General features: G+C 38.2%; 1 protein-coding gene across 18 annotated transcripts in view; it reads left to right on the plus strand.

Moving 5' to 3' along the window:
- ZEB1 (zinc finger E-box binding homeobox 1) overlaps nt 1-21,024 on the plus strand; it is a 182,242-nt gene that overhangs the window by 49,534 nt on the left and 111,684 nt on the right. For 5 of the 18 annotated variants that reach the window (XM_089311880.1, XM_070056085.2, XM_070056083.2 and 2 more), the window contains one exon: nt 15,029-15,171. The exons of the other annotated variants lie outside the window; for them this stretch is intronic. The gene's annotated coding sequence lies outside the window, so the exon portion shown is untranslated. The remainder of the gene's footprint in view (nt 1-15,028; nt 15,172-21,024) is intronic. 18 annotated transcript variants of the gene reach the window in all.

Raw genomic sequence — 21,024 nt, forward strand, 5'->3', positions numbered from 1 at the left:
TCCATTGTAAAATAATAGGGGGAAAGAAAAAAGTGTAATAAAATCTATTTATTAGCATTAGGGATTTAAAAAATGTATCACTGCTACTATCCCCTTGTGGAAAATATTAAATTTGCACGATAAAATGTTTATATCATCAAAATAAAGTAGAGTATCTATTCACAATATAGCACATTATCACATTTTTTAAAAGATTTATTTATTTATTTATTTGAAAGGTGAGGTGACAGAGAGAGAAAGACAAACAGAGTGAGAGAACTTCCAGCCCCTGATTCACTCCCCAGATGTCCTCAATGACTAGATCTGAGCCAGGCCAAATGCAGGAGCCGGGAACTCCAACCTGATTTTTCAATGGATGGCAAAGGCCCAAGAAATGGACCCATCTTTCACTGCCTTCCCAGGCACATGAACGTGAAGCTGGATCGAAAGTGGGGTAGCCAGGACTCAAACCAGCCCTCCCATGTGGGATGCCAGTGTGGCAAGCTGTAATTTAACTGGCCACAGTGCCTGTACCACAGTACCACGTTTTGATCACACCCTCAGACATGTCTGCCCTGCTTTACACATGTTTACACTGAGAAGGAAATTCCTAAATTGGCTGTATTTTTCTGAGCTTCAAAATGATCTTAGGTGAACTTTAAAATCAGTGTTTATCAGAGCTTCCTCCATTGTCTTCCTGGGTGTAACTACTTTATGAAAACTAGATGTGTACTGCTAAAGACTGGCATATTAATAATGCACCATAATTCTGTTGACCGTTCTGTTGTTAAACTTGAATTTTTGAGATTGACATAATGTGAGTAATTTCTCTTGTCTAATTAGAGATGTCAAAATGATATTAATTGAATCTACCTTTTTAGTTTTTGTCTAAGAGCTTAAGAAACATAGCAGGTATAGCACTTGTGACAGGTACCTAGCACAACATCTGTTATCATGTCAGCATTCAAATGTTGAAGGGAGCCAAGTACCCTAAATGGGGACTTCCATCGTTAGTTCAGTCCATCTCTGTAGCACTTCACATGTTTTAGGACTGTGGTGTGCTGTCCATTCAACTTGGTGATGACGAAATGGTGCAAGGAAGAGCAGAGGAGTTCCTGCACCCTTGAACTTCTCTTGTAGATGGTAGTTAGGATGTAGATAGAACTATACAGGCAAAAGTGGAAGCAATACTATGAAAAGCTAGAAATTGATACAAGAGTGCAACAATATGTAGAAATAAAGGACAGGACCCACGTACTTATTTATTTATTTTTTAAGATTTATTTATTTACTTGAAAGAGTTACACAGAGAAAGGAGAGGCAGAGAGAGAGAGAGAGAGGGAGGGAGGTCGGTCGGTCGGTCTTCCATCCGCTGGTTCATTCCCCAATTGGTTGCAACAACTGGAACTGCGCCAATCTGAAGCCAGAGCCAAGAGCTTCCTCCTGGTCTCCCACATGGGTGCAGGGGCCCAAGGACTTGGGCCATCTTCCACTGCTTTCTGAGGCCATAGCAGAGAGCTGGATCGGAAGCTAGTCCAAGTGCCTGCCCCCATTCTACAAATTCTTATGACACCCTGCTGTATGTCAGCACTGCACTAGACATACATAGGAGCAGCCGGGACTATTACCAGCGCCATTTGGGATGTCAGCACCTCATGCCAGGGTGTTAACCCGCTGCGCCACAGTGCCGGCCCCACGTATTTATTGATTAACGTGAAGTGTCCCGTGGGTTTTTGAGCTTCTTAAGTTTATACTTCTAAGTGAGTGCCTTCTAAGCGAGGCATCAGAAAGACTAAATTCTAACCCTGAAGAAGCATCTTTTACGCTGCTATTCTGTTTTCTTACATTTCTTAAGAATCTACAACAAAGCCGTGTCAGAGCAGCTTTCCTAGGTGAGCATTCCGCGTAAGGGGGATGAGCGCTTGTAGGGCTCTTTAACATCTCACGACCGAATGCCATGAAGGAGGATCCTGGTTTCTTCAGCTGATTTAAAGTTGTTACATGCAGTTATTGTTCAGTGTAGCATGATTTCCTCACCTGTTAAAGAAAGAATGTGAAATTCATATATATTTGTTATACATATTTATTATATTTTGGAAAATAAAATGGTAATGCATTTTGAGGCATAAATATTTACATTTTTTCTATAGAAGAATCGCCTAAGGGAAAGACAGAAGTGGTGTTTGAAAAATAATACTTGTTTTCATATGATAACATATATTTCTGAAAAGTCACTAAGAGTATGTTTTCCTTATTCAGCTGATAGTCTAAACAAATTAAATCAGGGCACACATTCTTGCATGCAGCTAAAATCACAAAGGCTTTGTTTTGTTTAATAGAAATGATCTTTCCCTAATTTGTTACTAGAATAGTAAGCTGTTTAAAATATCAAGTAAGTATAAATCCTTTGCAAGTGGCAAAATCCAAACTAAGTCAGTTATTAACTTTTTCCTAAAAATCATTATGGTGAATTTAATCTGTAAAGTGTTCTGGTCTGAAGCTCTCAACTTGGAGCTCTAGGAAGTCCTGCTAGCCAATGCTAGGAGAAGGACCTCATTTTTGCTGGGTCTCATGCCTTGTTGTGTCCAAAACATTTAGTTCCTTTGTCCTGTGCAGTTAGCTCTGATTAGTCCACGATGTTAGGTGGAGAATTGGACATTTAGCCACATGAAGTGACTTAAACCCCATTGCCGCGTAGCAGGTTAAGGCACCACCTGAAGTGCTGGCATGCTTTGTAGTGCCTTTTCAAGTAAGTCCTGGCTGCTTCACTTTCCATCCAGCTCTGTGCTGATGCACCTGGGAAAGCAGCGAAAGATGGCCCAAGTCCCTGGGCCCCTGCACCACATGGAGAACCAGACGAAGCTGCTGACTTCTGCCTTCTGTCTGGCCCAACCCTGGCCATATGGCTATTTGGGGAATAAACCAGCGGATGGAAGACCTCTCTCTCTCTCTCTTTCTTTCTCTCTGTCTGTAACTCTGCCTTTCAAATAAATAAATGAATCCAAAAAAAAGACAAGAAAAAAAGTAATTTGTTAAAAAATTATTTAAAGCACAAAATTTATATAAATACCCAAATTAAAAATTAGATATTTTTATTAAGATGCATTAAACATGACTTTTGATAAAGCAAATTTTTTATAATGCAAATCAGTAGTCACCAGTTTTTGTTTTTTTTTTTTTTGTGTGTGTGTGGTTTTGTGTGTGTGTGTGTGTGTGTGTGTGTGTTTTGACAGGCAGAGTGGACAGTGAGAGAGAGACAGAGAGAAAGGTCTTCCTTTGCCGTTGGTTCACCTCCAATGGCCACCGCGGCTAGCACACCACGCTGATCCGAAGGCAGGAGCCAGGTGCTCCTCCTGGTCTCCCATGGAGTGCAGGGCCCAAGCACTTGGGCCACAGCAGAGAGCTGGCCTGGAAGAGGGACAACCGGGATAGAATCCAGTGCCCCGACCAGGACTAGAACCCAGTGTGCCAGCGCCTCAGGCGGAGGATTAGCCTGTTGAGCCGTGGCACCGGGCTTCACCAGTTTTTAACTATATGACTTTTTAGTATAGTGAATAATTTGAGTACAGTGTCTGGGAGTGTATGTTGTGATACAATGACTTCTGTTTTGAATTTTGGGGCTGCTAGGATGAAAATAAATGAGTTGGAGTAACAGTGGTGTGGGATTGGAAGTTTCAGAAAGGAAAATTGTAAAAATTACTGTTTGTGATTTGGACAGGAAAAAAATATTTTCCATTTAAGTAAGGAGGAACCTTTGGGACATGAAAAACATAATGAAGTGCCTTCCAAGATTCATTCCCTTAAGAATTTGTGACAGAAGTTTATAAAGAAGAAATTCTTGCTGATATAAATCACAAGGGCCTATTGGGCAGAAATTTGTCATTTCTTTAAAAATGAGCATATTGATAATGTAAACATAAATTGTATACTATACATAGATTACTAGCAATATTAAGCAATTCCTTATGGTGAGATCCTTACTAAAAAACTTAAGAGACAGAAGAGGGAATACTATTTATACATTCTATAAGCTCTTTTTAAAAAAAAAAAAATTGAGAATCAAAGAGTCTCCCATCCACTGATTCACTCCCCAGAACCTGCAGTGGCTGGGGTTGGACTGAGATCATGGCTGGGAACTCAGTCCAAGTACTGTGTGGGAGGTAGCACATAACTACCAGAGCCATCACCTGCTGCCCTCCTGGGGCTGCTTCCTCCCAGGCAGGAAGCTGGAATCAGGAACTGGAGCTGGGAATTAAACCAGTGCACTTCAATATGGGATAGAGTTGTTGTCTTAACTGCTAGTCCAAATGCCTGCCCCCATTCTACAAATTCTTATGACACCCTGCTGTATGTCAGCACTGCACTAGACATTGGGCACAGTTCTGAATGAGAACTGTGTTAGCCTGGATGTTAGCCTGCCAGGGAACATGGTCATTAAATAAGTAAATAAGTAATATAAATTATATATTATATAAATAATTATATATAATAAATTATATATTATATAAATAAGTAAAATATTAATTATAATAGAGTGGCTTGTGACATTAAACAGCAGAGCATTCCTTTCTTAAGAGATACATTGAGCATTAATCTGGAGTGTGATAATAATTTAAATCAGTTTTCCTCATGAAATTAGGTTATTAATTTTGACATAAAAGTTGGACAGGATTTTTTTTTTACAATAGGTCTTAGGAGAGGTCTTATTACTTGTATAGTTTGAGTTGAGAACTACCATGGAAAAATTTCAGGTTTCTGACGTGTCAAGGGATGTTGTTATGAGCAGAACAAACTCATACTGCTATCATGGATTAGTGTACATGTTACAGGTCACTTATAAAATTATATGAAGCAGTTCTGTACTGAAACTTTGCAGTCTGCAGTAGTTAGATTGTGGGGCTCTAGAGTCAGGCTGTGAGTATTAACTCTTACATGAGCTTTATAATCCTAGGAGTTGTAGAATTCTGTGCTCCAGTTTCCTCATCTAGATAATATACTCAATAAGATTGTATACATCATAGAAAATTAAATTGTTTGATGCGTATAGAATGCCTGGACCTAATACACAGAAAGTGCTCATAGGAGGGACTCTGTGTGTTGCTGTAGTCAACAAGAATGGTGATGTCATCTTTCAAATGTCCTGCCTAATCAATAAAGTTGGACCAACTGAAATAATTGCAGGATGCCTATCAGTATGTACCCAGAGGCACACATATGTGAAGAGCTGCTATCATCATTGTTGCCACTAAACAAAATGTGAGTGAAATCCTTACCTAAGATCTGAGGCCTCTTTAGCAGGAATTCAAAGACCTCCATATATTTAATCTTCAGGACCAGAATTATTTTAGCACTTATAGACTCCGTCTATTCCAGGGACTGTGGAACTGACCTTTGTGTTGTAGAAGGAAGGAAATAACAAAGATCTCTTATCTACCTCATGGATGATTTTTTTAAATTACTTGTTTAAAAGGCAGAGTGACACAGAGAGAGAGAGACAAAGACAAAGAGATCTTCGATCCATTGGGTCACTCTCCTAGTGGCTGCAATGCCTGGGACTGGACCAGGCCAAAGCCAGGAGCTTGGAACTCCATCTGGTCCCAGACATGGGTGGCAGAGGCCCAGGTGCCTGGGCATGAAGCTGGATTGCGAGCAGAGCAGCCTGGACTTAAACCAGCCTCTGATATGGGTTGCCAGCATCACAGGTAGCTTAACCTGCTACACCACAATGCTGGCTCCACCTCATGGAAGATTAAACTAAATCAAACTAGAGTAAGTTTGGAAATGAAATGAATATTTCAATATTAAATATTATTTTTCCTGCAAAAACATCATAGGGATGTTTTCTGTAATAAATACAAATTTATAAATTTGTAACATTTATAAATTTAAACATATGTAACACTCCTTTCTTAAGATATTCACATATTATCTACCTCATACAATTTTTGAAAATTTATTTTTAAGTTTATAAAATTATCTCTGTAGATTTTTTTACTTTTTAATTTGATATCTCAGAAGAATATTCTAAGACCTTTTTTTCCAAGTAATTATTGTTGAAAATTTTTTAGCAGTTCCTTTGGACATTTTCTTGGAGCTATGATCCTAAGGTTTTGAATTCTACATATGTGAAAAAGAATTTATATATTTGGGAACTAATTCAATTTAATTATAATAACTGCAAGTGTCTTTTCAGATTAAATATTTAAATAGGTATTTTATAGCCTACTGTCTTTACAATGCATATTTATTTATTTCATTTTAAATATTGAGAGAAAAATATTTGAATATTGTAAGCATGGTTTCCCATGAACACAGATGGTTATAATGGAATCAGTCAACAAGAGTCCATTGGAAATTTACTGTGTATCTAGGACTTCCTCTTATTAGTGTTAGGGGAGCCTAAAAGAGTTCCGCAGTCACTCTGCTTAGATCCTGGGGAGACTGGAGCCATGGAAGGAAGCTTAGACTATAAACCCAAAATCAGAGAGAGGGGGAGAGCCCCTGCTCCGTCCCTGATGAGGAGAGGGCCCTAGGTATATGGACATACTAAATTATAAGAGAAATATTTGCATGATGCTTCTGATAAAAAACCCTACCAAATTTTACATATACCATTTCAGGGTTTCTCAAATATTTCCATGTATTTTTTCAGCAATTCTCATGTTAATGTGATAATACAAAAGAATAGATTCAATGTAGTTCATATATACAATTTTAAGAATATAATGAGACTTCTCTTCCTCCTTCACATAAATTATGTGGTGTTTCTTAACTTTATTTTTTCTTGACCTTATATAGAAGTTCAATATGTAGTATTTCTTAACCACAGGAGGGAACTGTAAAATACCTTTCAGTTGCCTACTTTTAATACTGATTTTTGTTATGTTAATTAAAATTATTTTTCTAATAATAAAGAGTATCAATAGGTACCAAATTATTTTCAATACCTTTGAACTTTTTATAAATTAGTTTAAAATAGCCATAGCAATTGTTACAAACTTCCATTTTTAAAAATGTGATTTAGATATTTATTTACTAAGTTTCGTTTGAAAGGCATAGAGACAGAGACAGATCTGCCCACTGGTTCATTCATCAAATATCCAGAACAGCCAGGGCTAGGCAAGGCTGATGTAAGGAACCTGGGAGTCAATCTGGGTCTCCCACGTGAGTGGCAGGGACCCACCTATTTGCCTCCCAGGGTGCACATTTCAAGAAGCCCGCATCAGAAGTGGGGATGGGACTTGAAACCAGGCACCCCACGTGGGGCATTAACCACTGTACGAAGCTCTACCCCCAAACTCTGCCACTGTTTACAAGGCTTTTATAATTCACTAATTTGCTGGTCTACTCAAAGTTAGATAACATTTTAAGGGAAAGGGGTATATGTGATATATATGGCTGTGTGTATACATGTACATACAAGGAGTCTTCAAAAATTCATGGAAATATGTATTATAAGAAAACATGGGTTTTGTAATATATTTCAATTTTTTTGCACCAAAATAAGCTTTCAAACTTATTTTTTCATGAATTTTTGATATCTTTTATATGTGTCCATGTGTGTATATGTACACTTGTCTGCCTTACCAAATGATCTCACAACACCATTTACTACTTAAGAAAAAAAAGGTCTGTTTTGTTTATTTGAAAGGAAGAATGACAGAGCAGAGATCTTCCATCTGCTGGTTCACTCCCCACATGGCTACAACAGCTAACTGTGGGGCAGTTGAAGCCAGGAGCCAGGAACTCATCCTGGTCTCCCACACTGGTAGCAGGGTCCCAAGTACTTAGGCCATCCCCTGCTGGTGTCCCAGATGCATCAGCAGGAAGCTGGATTGGAAAATGGAGTGGCTAGAACTCAAATGAACACTCCAAGTTGGAATGCTGGTGTCAAGTGGCAGCTTAACCCACTGACACAACACTGATCCCTCCATTCACTGCTTCTAAACAGGAGAGTTGTGGGGAGCTGCTAACTGAAGCCCCACAGTATTATTCGGCTGTTTAGTAGTGTTGTTCCAGTGTGTGTCCTGAGAGGTGTAGAGTCAAGTGAATCCAGGTGAAAACTGCTGTATATCTATGTCTGCTAATCATCAGAAGTTAGTTGACGTGCCCGTTGAACTACTACACATAGGTATGAGTAGAGTAATATTTCAGACAACAAAATCAAAGAGTTAAAATAGCTGTTCTTTATAGGTCTAAGAGAAGCTTTTAAAAGACCTGTATGGGAATCATACTTTATTTTAAATGTTAACATATTTTCAAGAGCCTTGATTGGATGCAAACATTTTTGGGGAAAGAGTGTTAAGTGCATATAATATATAATATTAAATACTAACATACAAGAAAAAAGACAAGTTTATTTAAAAAGGCAGTTAGCACAAAGGGAAATGCACCACCCACCTTGGTATGATTTGCTTACTGTAGAATATTGGGGGAAAATAATAATATATATTATTAAGCAATTACTAACACAGTAAAAGTGAAGTCAGGAACAAGCAAATATAACTTCTGTGATTGCTGTGAAAGTAGGATGACAAACTGACAATGCCCTCTTCAGGTGTAACATTGTGAATAAGAGGGGAAGAGGTGACTACCACTGTTCTGTGTGGTGGGATTCACAAGGGACAGGAGGAAATCTTTCTGGTTCACGTGTGTCTCTGCCACCCACTTTACCCGTTAGAAATTCACTTGAATTCTTACGAGGAACATACAAATCTACATATCTCCCTTAGATACCCAAGTACTTACTAAGTAGAAGATTGTGATGTTTTATGCTTATCATAGTGATGTTACAACACCTTTCTCTCTTGATATTTAACTGGAGAAGAGAAGGAATTACCAGTAGGTTAAAGAAGGAATTATTTTGAATCATGTGATGATGATCTTTGAGAAGAAAGGCCCAAATAGTTACACTGATAGGGTGAAGACGGCCGCATGATTTTGAGATATGAAGGAGATAGGAAAGTATCAATATATTTTTCACTGGTTCAGTGTACCCTACAAACATACCTTTGTTTTTTTGGGGGGAGGGATGTGTGCGTACAGATTACTTTATTTTTTAGAAGTTTTGTTGTCTAGAGTGTTGTTGGAATAGAACTTAAAATTCTTTTCCTCTACAAATTTACATATACACAGCATTGTGTGAAAATCAAATTTAATTTTTTGATTTTTATTTGTTACACACATTTCATGTATTTCATATATACAGATTTAGGAACATAGTGATAAAAAAAAACAGAAATGGATTTCTCAAAGTCTGTGCTGGCCAGGTACAGGGCAATCCGTCAGATCTTGGGCATGCTTGCTTTGCATCGGTTGTAAATGTTTGTTACATAGTAGGTAGTAGTTTCGCTTACACTGGAATACATTGGGCTCTGTAGATGATGTTATGGAAGCTAGCATTTTAAAATGCACTATAAAAAAATCCAACTGTACATAAAAGAGAAACTAGGGAAGTAAACCTCATTTCACCAGGGCCTAGATAGAACAGTTAGCAAGATTTTTCCATGTTTGCTTCATCCACTTTCTCATTTTCTCTCAGCAGCTTTTAAAGCAGATCACAGACCTCAAGTCCTTTCTTTCCTACATTCTTCAGTATGCATCTCTTTTTTTAAAGGTGACTTTCTTATATAACCATGAAACCTTTATCATATCCAGCAAAATTAACAATGGTTATCACCTCGTGTTATCTCTGCATTCAGGCTCCCCTGCATTTGCCTGAAAAATGTTATTTTATAGTTGGTTTATTTTCAAACAAAATCTCTATAGCATTTGATTGTTAGGACTACTCTGTAATTAAAGTGTCAGTTTTTTTCTCCATGCCTCCCTCCTTGTATGCCACTCGTCTTCCCGCGCATCTTCTCTCCCTTCCTTCCTGTTCATGATTTATTGAATGTACTTGGGTAAACTAGCATGGAGGATCTCCTCATTCTGGATTTTTCTCTGGGCTTTTCCCCATGAGCTTGTTTGTGTATCCTCTAAGTTTCCTGTAAATTAGAAATGAACTCAAAATAATGTAATTAGATTCAGATTCAGCTTTGTTTTTGGTGTTGGTGGGAAGAAGATAGGAATGCTTCACACAGTAGGTTAGTCCTCCTTTTGCATTACATCAAGGAACATATAATGTCTCCTCCTCACACTCCTTAGCGTTTCTAAGACTGGAACCTGGTGGCAGCCCAATCCCTCTAACTTAGTTGTCCATCATCATTTTTCCCATGATTTTACCCATTACTGTTGTTTTCTGAATTAATTCTATCATTAACCCATTTTGAGCCATTGTCCTGTATATTGGGCACCCATAAAGACTTAAATTGAGCAATAAACATACCACTGTGACAATTTTAAATAAATATTATGTTACTGAAATAGTCACAGAATTGAAACTTGGGGCATAATTGGTAAAGGTATACAAAATAATGAATTTTTAAGTCTTCTATCTGTTTCATATGTACTGTGGGAATTCTTCTACAAGAATAAATTCTGTCATATGTCATGGCTTTTTAAATTTGCCTAAAATATTTCATCCTAGAAATAAGTCAGTGTTTTAAACGTGTCCTACACACATAGTTAAATATGGATGGAGACTTGAGGTGCATGGACTGTGTAGCACACTGAGTGCTTACTTTCTGTGGGGTTGGGAAGCCTTTTGTAGAATGAAGCTATTTCTTAGTGGACTGCCATGAACATTGTTGATAGAACTTTATGTAGTTTATATTTACAGTGCTGATCATCTAGTAGAAGACCTTTTTCTGGTTCCAGATATACTTCATTTACATGAGTTGCCGGGTAATGAGTTGAGCTTAAGAAATGGGATTCTTCATTAACTCAGCAACCTGAACAGGATCTCTTTGCCAGAGCAGTAGAAAAAATAGCTTAATAAAACTCAGGAACAACGGTTGCTATTTATATTATTATTAATCAATCACCACTAATCTAATTTTTATTTAATACTGTGAATGAGGAAAAACCTGAAGAAGAAATAAAATCCAAATATTTCAGCTTTACACGACATGGTTGATTTTACCTGGAAAATCTTAAGCTTTAAAAACATTTTTTTAAAGGTGTATTTATTTGTTTGAAAGTCAGAGTTACACAGAGAGATGGAGAGACAGAGAGATAGGTCTTCCATCCATTGATTCACTCCCCATTGGCCGCAATGGCTGGAGCTGGGCTGATCCGAAGCCAGGAGACAGGCGCTTCCTCCAGGTCTCCCACGCGGGTGCAGGGGCCCAAGGACTTGAGCCATCTTCCACTGCTTTCCCAGGCATAGCAGGGAGCTGGATCGGAAATGGAGCAGCCGGGACTCAAACCGGTGCCCATATGGGATGCCGGCACTGCAGGCATCAGTTTTACCCACTACGCCACAGTGCTAGCCCCTAAAAACATTTCTTAAATAATAAAACTTAGTAAAATGCCAGTATCTTTATACCTTTATACTAGCAGAAAAACATGCCAGAAAAAGATCCTACACAGAATTGTAATAAAAATAATATAATACTTAGCAACAAAATTGAGAGAGATGATAGATCTTTGGAAAACAGATTAATATGCTTTAAAAAAAGATTTTTAAGATACATTGGAGAGAAAATGCCTGAATCAAGAATGTTGATAAATGATTGGACTAAAAGTGATTTATACACTTTTAGCCTTACTTGCAGCTTTCAGAATTCTTAGTGATTTATTCCATCTTGAAAGCAGTTATAATGCTTCAGGGGTAGACCTGTAATCTAGATAACAGAAAACATTTCCCTCCCGTGGAGATTTAGCTATTCATTTTCCTTGAACGTCTGACTTCATGGTCAGTAAGAATTAGGAGACACACCTGCATCCTGTGGCTTGCAGATTCCTCTGGTTCCTGACCTCATGTTTCTCCTCTTCTGTTGCGTGCCATCTGTGGTTTCTGCCCGTCTCAGTACCATGTGATGTTAGTCCCTTTCCTCCTTTCAAAAATGTAGCATGTTGAATTGAAAACTGAGTGGGTGATGGTCCAGCAAATTCTTTGCTTAGTCTTGGAGCAGAAGATGCTGTCCATATTCATCCCCTCCTTCTGCTCATCCTTTCCTAACCTAAATCAGTGATCTTGTAACTGAGCCATTGACTGCCTCAGATTTGTTAACCAATCCATGACTCTGTGTTTCCTCTCAGTTCCCGCACTTGTTTAGAAACACACGGCCTTGTGAGCCTGCAGTGACAGCCAAGTACATCCCCTGCCTCGTCTGGCAGAACGATAGACCGTTCTTGCTAAAACCAAGCTTTCTTACTGAGTGTGAGCTACTAGTCATTAGTGGCAATTCAGGAGAGAGTGTAGGTACACAGGGAAAAAACAGGCCAGACTACAGATGGCATGAGAAACATTGGTTGAGAGAGCAGATTGCTCAGTAACTTTCATAAAGAACTTAATATGAGTTGCTAGTATGTCTTAATAATATCTACTTAGAAGTGGAAGTAAAAATTGAATGCCAAGTCTTTGAATGCAGTGACTTAGGCTTTGTCTCTTGCTAGAGGAAAGAGGCAAAGGATCCGTAATGTACCGATATGAATAAGGACCTTAAAGGAACTCCTGGTCGCTTCCTGTATCTTGGGAGCTTGTTTCACCTTTTAAAAAATATTATTAATATAAAGGGGACAGGTTGCATGTATTTCATAGATTGAATTTTAAGACAATAACTATGCTTCTCGCCTTCAATCCCCCTCCTTCCTGCCGTTTTTCCCTTTACTGTTTGCAATAAGGTAAATTCAGTTTTCTTCATAATCACGTGCTTAGTGCACCGCTAGCCGTTTTGTTCAACAAGTGAAAAGCGTTTCATCTTTGTACCCTCCTTTGCCAGAGACTCAACCAACTGGCGGAGTCTTAGAGTAAAATTTCTTCATCTTTTTTGAGCTCTTTTTGGCATATTACACTACTTGTAACTGTTTTTACCCCTTCCCCTAACTTCAAAGACTTTGAAGATTCCAAAAAAAGTACAGTTGTTTTAAATTAAGTTTTTGTGTACATTAATATTCTTCATGCTAAAGTTTTAAAATCTCTTCCTGTTTTCACATGTATGCCTGATTCCCATATTCACAGTATTAACTTGAATTATTTGTGAAATATGGCTTTTTTACTTTTTACTGCTCTAATCAAGGCATAATCTGTCAGCTAAAGCATTGGTTTAATGAGAGAGAGTAATCATAAATCTTGAGTTTCCTATGTGTTTTCTTGTTGTGGTTTTGGCAACCCAATAAATGGATATACTGAGTGAAGTTCACCATATACTCTGTACAACTTGTTTTTGTTGTTGTTGTTGTTGTTGGTTTGTTTTGTTTTGTTTTGTTTTGACAGGCAGTTAGACAGTGAGAGAGAGAGAGAGAGAGAAAGGTCTTCCTTCCTTTGGTTCACCCTCCAAATGGCCGCTACAGCCTGCGTGCTGCGCCAATCTGAAGCCAGGAGCCAGGTGCTTCTCCTGGTCTCCCATGCGGGTGCAGGGCCCAAGAACCTGGGCCATCCTCCACTGCACTTCCGGGCCACAGCAGAGAGCTGGAAGGGAAGAGGAGCAACCGGGACTAGAACCCAACCCGGTGCCCATATGGGATGCTGGCACCGCAGGCGGAGGATTAACCAAATGAGCCACAGTGCCGGCTCCTGTACAACTTGCTTGGAGGACTAACACCACATTTTCAGAATTTGGAAGGAAATGAAATCAAGTACTTTGTAAATAGTTGTTGCGTCTTCTGATCATAGTGAGCTTACATGTTAGGTTTTTTTTTTTAAGTATAGACATCTGTTCCTTTATCCATATCATTGATCTGTTACTGATTTCAGCATTTCTTCTTTTTATTCTTAATTTGTCAAATTTGGGAAGACTTGGAAAATAGTTGCTATGTTTTTAAATCTGTAAGTTATAGGAAAAAATGAATAATAACCAGCATTTCTTATTTAAATTCTGTATTTTTAAAAATCAAATGAAAAGTACATATTTAGTTAACATGTGTGAGAAAGTCATACTGATAGAATGGCCTCTTCAATTTCTGTTTAATATTATGGTAATGATTTATTCAGTCAGAATTATAGATATACTTATCCATTCTATCCTTGATTTATAATGATCTCGTCTCTAAAAGATGAAAAATAAGTATTGAGGTAGATTACTTTTCATCTATATTAGCATTCTTATTTTTGTATCTGGTAAAATATTTTAAGATACGTTGTGTGATTTCCTGATCTTATAGTACTTCATTTCTTTTCAGGAGTTTGTATTATAATGTATTTATGGCATTTCTCATATATATTTGAAGGTACAGCTCTTTTAACCATTGTATTCTTATTATTTAATATGTGATCAAAGGTTTATATTGTTGATAATATCTTATATAACATAGTCTTAACTCCATACAGAATATTTGTAGGCTTCTAATCATTGCATTTTTAGACAAATTTTAGCCTTGAGAATATTGACTTATTAATTAGTAGTATTTTTATTCATCAAATTTTTATTTTAGTGCCAAGATCTATATAAGACTCTACAGATAAGAAGTCTGTTAAAAACAAAACCAGAAACCAAAGCTGAAATTCCTTTTCCTCATGGAATTTTTACCTTCTAGTAGATTGGCTCATACATGATTCTGTGGCATTTAACACCACTCAAAGGGCTACTTTCCTGTTAATTGTCAGGAAATGCATGTCATTATTTGAAGATATAGAGGCAGGACACAATTTTTACTAGCTCTTTTCAGCTCACTGCTTTTCAGTGAGTTCAGCTGTACTAATTATTTTTAATAGGATTTGCAGTTATGATCATTTGGTGACCTAGACTTTTTCCATATTTTTCTCAACCTCCCAGTTTCCCAGTGATGAGGTAAATGTTGAACAAATACCTTAATGTTTTGGATTTAAGAATATTTGAAATGTGTAGTATTTTTAGGAAGTAATTTTTGAAAGAAGAGAATATTTTAGGATATCTGTGATTTTGTCCAATATTTTTCAGAACCTCATTTCATAATATAGAAAGATAAATTTGATCCCAATGATAATGATTGCAGTATAATCTTTTACTCTTCTCTCCTCCTTCAGGAAAATCTTAAAATTCCAACATGAGAAGATTATAAAGAGGTCCCTCCTGTGCCAGGAAAGATCTGCAGATCTTTTTCAGTGTTCTTGGAGGTGTGGGGTGTGAGCACTTGATCAGTGTGTGTCAGCCACCTTGTTCTCTCAAGGTAAGCACGGTCTAGCGAGAGCACACTCCTGGGCCCAGGCTCCTGAGGCAGGACTGGTTTTGGAATGCTCCATCGAGGGTTTGAGACCATCACGTGTTCCTCCCACATCCATCAAGAGCTAGTTTCCCTTGTTCAGAAATGAGGTATGCCCTAAGGATCTGTGGATTTTTTTTAATCCCAACTATAGTGAAGCTTGTTTTCCAGTTCAGTCTGCATCTAGGTTAGTAACTGCTGCGGTTAACCTCACTAGGAACTCTTGGATATTTTGAGATTTGCATTCAAAAATTTTGAAACAATGACAGCAATTAAGCAGTCTGGTGACATAGTAGCTTAAATTGATATAACCAGTTTTGAAGAATTGGCTTTTCTTGATCTTTGTAAAGCTGTCTTGCCTTTACTTCAAGAAAAGTCCTGGAAATCATTTTGTAATCTGTACTAAGCTTCAGAAAGCGTGAAGCAAAGGCCTTCTTAATCTTTAAAAGGTACATGATCATAAACTTTCTTATGTCAGATCCTAATTGAAAAAAAATCATTTGAACATTTTAAATCAGCAGTGTGGAGCTCCCCTGTGTTAGGGTTTCTTCCCCATCATCAGGAAACGAACCAGTATGCTGCTTCTGGCGGCGAAGCCTGATGAAGGATAAATAAATTAATGCGTCTGCTTCAAACTAAAATATCAGAAAACCATATTTTTCTCTTGCACAGTTTATTATATCCTTTCAAAGTGACCAATGCCAAATTAAAATGTCATTAGGATATCATGTCGTGACTGTGGAGAATGAAAGCATGCTAATTCTGAAAATGTCACCAGTATTAGAAGTAGCTCAGTGTCAGGTGGAATAGCTTTGGCTGCCACTAAGACAGTAAATGATTGTAATTTCCAGGATGCTGTAGTGTTTTGTTGAAAATGGGGACTTAATGTGCTGATGAAGAAATTAAATCTGTTCATTTAATTTCATTCATCTGTTTTTAAAGCTTTTAAGGTGATCTTGGAAACTAGTTTTACAAGATATGAATGTTTTACAGACCATTAATTTGGGGGAGAAATCTGATTTTTGTGTGGCAGCTGTATTTCTGATAAATGATAAATTTGTCTCTTAAATCATTTTCTTAAATATGTATAAAAAAGATATTAAAGAGGAAACGTACCCATTATGTATGTTGTTAGAATGAGAAAAAAATATGACATAGACTTATTTTGGAAAAGTCTTGAGCAGCAGTTTTGCTTTTCATATGCAAACAGAAGAGGAGCTTGCACTGGTTTTACTGATTATTACTGCAGGCAACTTCAGTAGGGTTAACTCTTTACAGTAGATAGGGTATAGTTAATAATTGAGAAGAAATAACAAGTTATTAGGTGTTTAATCTGTATATTTATATACAGTTTTGTTTGAATTTTTATTTGTAAGATACTTTTAAATCATTTTGGCCTTTATAATGGCATGAAACAGAATGGACAAATGTATTAACTCTTGACCAGTTGAGCAAAAACTGTGAATGAAAACCCAAACCTACTGACAGTGTAAGGTGGGCTTTAAGGATAACTAAACAAATTGTTATTTCTTACCCTAACTATAGCTTTATTTTACTGAAATTCTTAATCTAAAATATCTCCCCCATACATACCCTTTTTAATAACTGATTTTTTCTATCAAAGTATTGGTAGTATGTTTTAGTAAAAGAACAATGTATTTCACCATTTTAGAGTTACTTTCCTACTTTCAGATCAGTGACTTGAACCACTAAGAGCTTGTGTGCTGTATCTAGAAATATCAAAAAATATGATCTTGTCCTCAAGATTCTTAGTAATTATTTACACCACCTCAATTTATACTAGGGAACAAAATCAAATATTGTCCCATGATCTTGATAATATGTAGAAGTTAAATCTGAGCACAATGATACTGAAGGATTCTCCCATTGAAACTAAGGTCTGGGAGATGATTCTTTTGTGTGTGCATAAACACATCTACATACATAAACACATCTACATGCATAAACATATCTATACACATAAACATGTCTACATACGTAAACACATCTACATACATAACTTATCTACAGTTATTTCCTTTTTTGAATAACGTATGAATTGTCAAACGTGAAGTTTCCGACTTCTCTTTCACTAGTGTGTGGGTGCTGTGTTCGTTTTTGTTTTTAAAGTGGTCGCAGCCAGTCCGCACAAACAGCCATTGCTGCAGGTGATCGTGCTCCCTGCCTGCTCATTACTGCTCTCTTGAGCTGGAGGGAGGTGAGAAAGGCGGCTCTGGATGTTTTCCAGTATTGATTTTTAGAGATGAAGAACTGGGAAACTGAAGCCCGGCCCCCTCCGTGGAGCCATCTAGACCAGCACTGTCCATTAAAAAAAAATTCAGGCCACAAACATGAGCTACATGCATAATTTTAACTTTTCTAGTAACCACACTAAGAAAGCAAAAAGAAACAGGCAAAATTTAATTGCACTTTCATAATTATTCCATATATCCAAAATGTTATTTCACCATGTAATCAGTATAGACATCTGTGAGGTATTTTACTTTTTTCAGTGAGCATGCAGAATCCGGTATGTGAGTTCTACTCAGCACAGAGTGTATTGGACCAGCTGGAGTTCCAGTGCTGTGGCCACCTGTGGCCAACAGCTGCCATGTTTGAAAGCACAGATCTGGACAAAGAACGGAGCTTTCATTTTAGCTTCTCTCACGCCAGAGCCTGTTGGGTAACTCAGTGGGCTCCACTGGTTTAGAGTTTCCAGATTTAAATCACAGAAAGCAAAACAAAACAAAACAAAATAGGAAGCCAACTCTAATTTGAATTTCAGGTAAATAGCAAATAATTATTTAGTGTAATTGTGTTCCAGGCCGTATTTGGGACTCCAAAAAAGTTGTTATTTATCTAGCTTCAAGTTTAACCAGGTGTCTCGTATTTTATCTGACAACCCTGCTGGGGTCTAACTCGAGTGGAAGGCGTCAGTCACTGGGCTGCCCAGAAGCTAGTTGTAGGACTAGATTTAGCAAATGTCTTCCTCTGAGGAGAATCTTGATAGCCCTCTGAAAATCAGTGTGCAAGCCAGAGACGACTGATAGCCCATTTCTTCATAACTGTCTAGGATGTCTAAGACACAAGAAAGGGTTTATGTTATAAAACTTGATCCTTACATATTTAAACATTTTAGATCTGGATTATTATATTAAAATAGAAGGTTTATGTAATTTTATAAATTAAGTGGTTTGTTAAGCTTAAAAAGTATAATTTGGCTAACAGTGCATCACTAGAACTGCATTTTCTTAAAAATAAAAATGTACCCTTAGTCTTGAGCTCTGTAGTGTTCAGAGTCCTCAGTAGTTCAGCGTAGTTTCCTGCCACTGGTTACACTGCAGCTGTCACATAGCTCTCAGGTTGGCAAGACTTAACACAAAGTGCCAGCTTGATGAACACCAGGAGAAGACTTGCTTGACAAGTATATAAGTACTTGTAATTCTTGGCTCTGATATTAGCAGCTATATCCTGACCCAATCCAAAGTCATTTCTTCTACCAGCATCTTGCGTTTCTCCTAAGATTTCTTTCACAAAGGAACATCTTTCCATTTTTATTATGGAATTTTTAGTATGTTTATTTTAAGCAAACACTTTTTTTGAAGCATGTAACGACTGCTTTAGTAGTGTGGATCTAGGCTTTTTCAGCTCTGTCGAAAGGGCTGTTCATGTCCTCTAGGGACAGTACCTATAGCAGCCCCACACTCACCCTCAGGGGGAGCTCTTGCCTCATGAGGATGAATGACTGTAGGTGAGCCCTTTGGTACTGCCTGTACCGTGTGCACCATTCCCAGCCGGACAGGTGGGTGCTGCCAGTACTGGGCATCCGGTTAGCAGTTCAGAGCTGAAGCAATGGCGCATTCCAAATCCATGCACACTTAGGAGAATGTGCCCAAGAGTGTGGGTATGTTGATAATTATTGCATTTCCTTCAGAGAACAAGTGTTACAGGTAAGGCTGTGCGTGTGTGTGTGTATGTGTGTGTGTGTTCCAATAATTACCTTTAAATAAAAAAATTTAGGATCTAAAAGTGTTGCCCTTTCCCCAGAACAGTCACTGCAAATATCTCAAACATAGCCTTCGTTATTTAACACAAGTATTTTCTTTCCTCACTCTAAGAAGGGATGGATGCTGTGCGTGTGAGGTTGAAGGGGGAGAAAGCTTATTGTCATTTGAGAGCTGTGAATGTCACACTTTTCCATGTCTAGAAATATCTTAGAACCTTGTTTAGCCTAACTTCTGATGTCTAAAGTATAAATTATTTTGTCAAGTTAACACCTCCATCTATATATAAGTAAAAGTGTTCAGCCTTTCTTAGCTAATGTCTTGAACAGCACTGGGTTGTGTTTGGGTTTTCACTTTTATTCTAAGACTGACTTCCTTTTGTATAAAGGCTTTCACCTCATTGCTGAAACCACAATTTAAAGCTACAAAGGATCTTAAATATAGTCTCCCAGGGACCCTTGGATGAGCCTGAGAGTCTAGGAACCCCTGAAATTATAGTCATATTTTGTATATGTGAGGGGACTTCAAAAGTTCATGGGAAATGGAATTAGAGAAGGTAATTTGTATTTTCCCATAGATTGATTTCCAAGATTCCTCAATCTGTTTTTGCTGGGGGAATGTCCCCAGTTTTCATCACACTCTCAAAGCGTTGGTAGCAAACAACCATTGACCTCATATATAATGTGGTCATTTTACTAGTACTGGGATTCATAGACTTTGAAACTTTGCCACACTGCTGCTGGGTTCTTATTATGTGAAGGAAATAACTTATTCAGTTGGTCATGAAATATGTAGGTAGAGAGAACGGTGAGAACACTCTCCTTGCCCTCACAGAACCTAGTGTTTGCTCAAGCTGGAGTGTTGCAAAGGGAAGACGGAGTAATCGCTGCCTTGAGCCCTTGAGCCGGAGCCCGAGAGCAGCACCGGGGGCTGTTTCAGATTGCATAAGTGCAGCTTTTACGGAACCTGAGGCATCCGCAGGAGTTGGTAAGACAAAGAGGGAAGGCAGAATGCACTGGACACAGCAGTTGTGAGAGCCCTGAGGGAGAAAGAGAGCGAGGCACCATCAGGACAGAAGATTGAGGGAGACATGACAAAGTGACCCTGCACAGGAAGCGTCTCACAAGCTGTCGATGTTTGTTCTTTGGGCTTTACTTTAAAAGCAGTAAGAGACATTGACACGAGATTTATATTATTTTCTGAAGCTTCCGAATAAAGCCTGTTACTTGTGTAGAACCGTGAGGATATTGTTAAATACACAGTTCTGTAAATTTTCACAAAGTGCCGACACCTATATGACTGGCACCCAGATGAACAAACAGAACATTACCAGGATCCCAAAAGTTGCCCCAAACCTTTCCTTCCAGTCATATCTGCCACCAACCCACCAAGAAGACCTCTTGCATGCCTTCCTGCTGAATAGGTGACACTGATGTGTTGTACCCGGCTGTCTTCCTGCTGTATAGGTGACACTGCTGTGTTGTACCCGGCTGCCTTACAGCAGTATAGGTGACACTGCTGCGTTGTACTTGGCTGTCTTCCTGTTGTAGAGGTGACACTGCTGTGTTGTACCCGGCTGCCTTCCTGTTGTATAGGTGACACTGCTGTGTTGTACCCGGCTGTCTTCCTGCTGTATAGGTGACACTGCTGTGTTGTACCTGGCTGCCTTCCTGCTGTATAGGTGACACTGCTGTGTTGTACCCGGCTGCCTTACAGCAGTATAGGTGACACTGCTGTGTTGTACCTGGCTGTCTTCCTGCTGTATAGGTGACACTGCTGTGTTATACCTGGCTGTCTTCCTGTTGTATAGGTGACA

Source organism: Oryctolagus cuniculus, chromosome 13 (genome assembly GCF_051225735.1).
Source record: "Oryctolagus cuniculus isolate XC-2025 breed Fujian yellow rabbit chromosome 13, ASM5122573v1, whole genome shotgun sequence".
In the NCBI taxonomy this organism is placed as follows: domain Eukaryota; kingdom Metazoa; phylum Chordata; class Mammalia; order Lagomorpha; family Leporidae; genus Oryctolagus; species Oryctolagus cuniculus.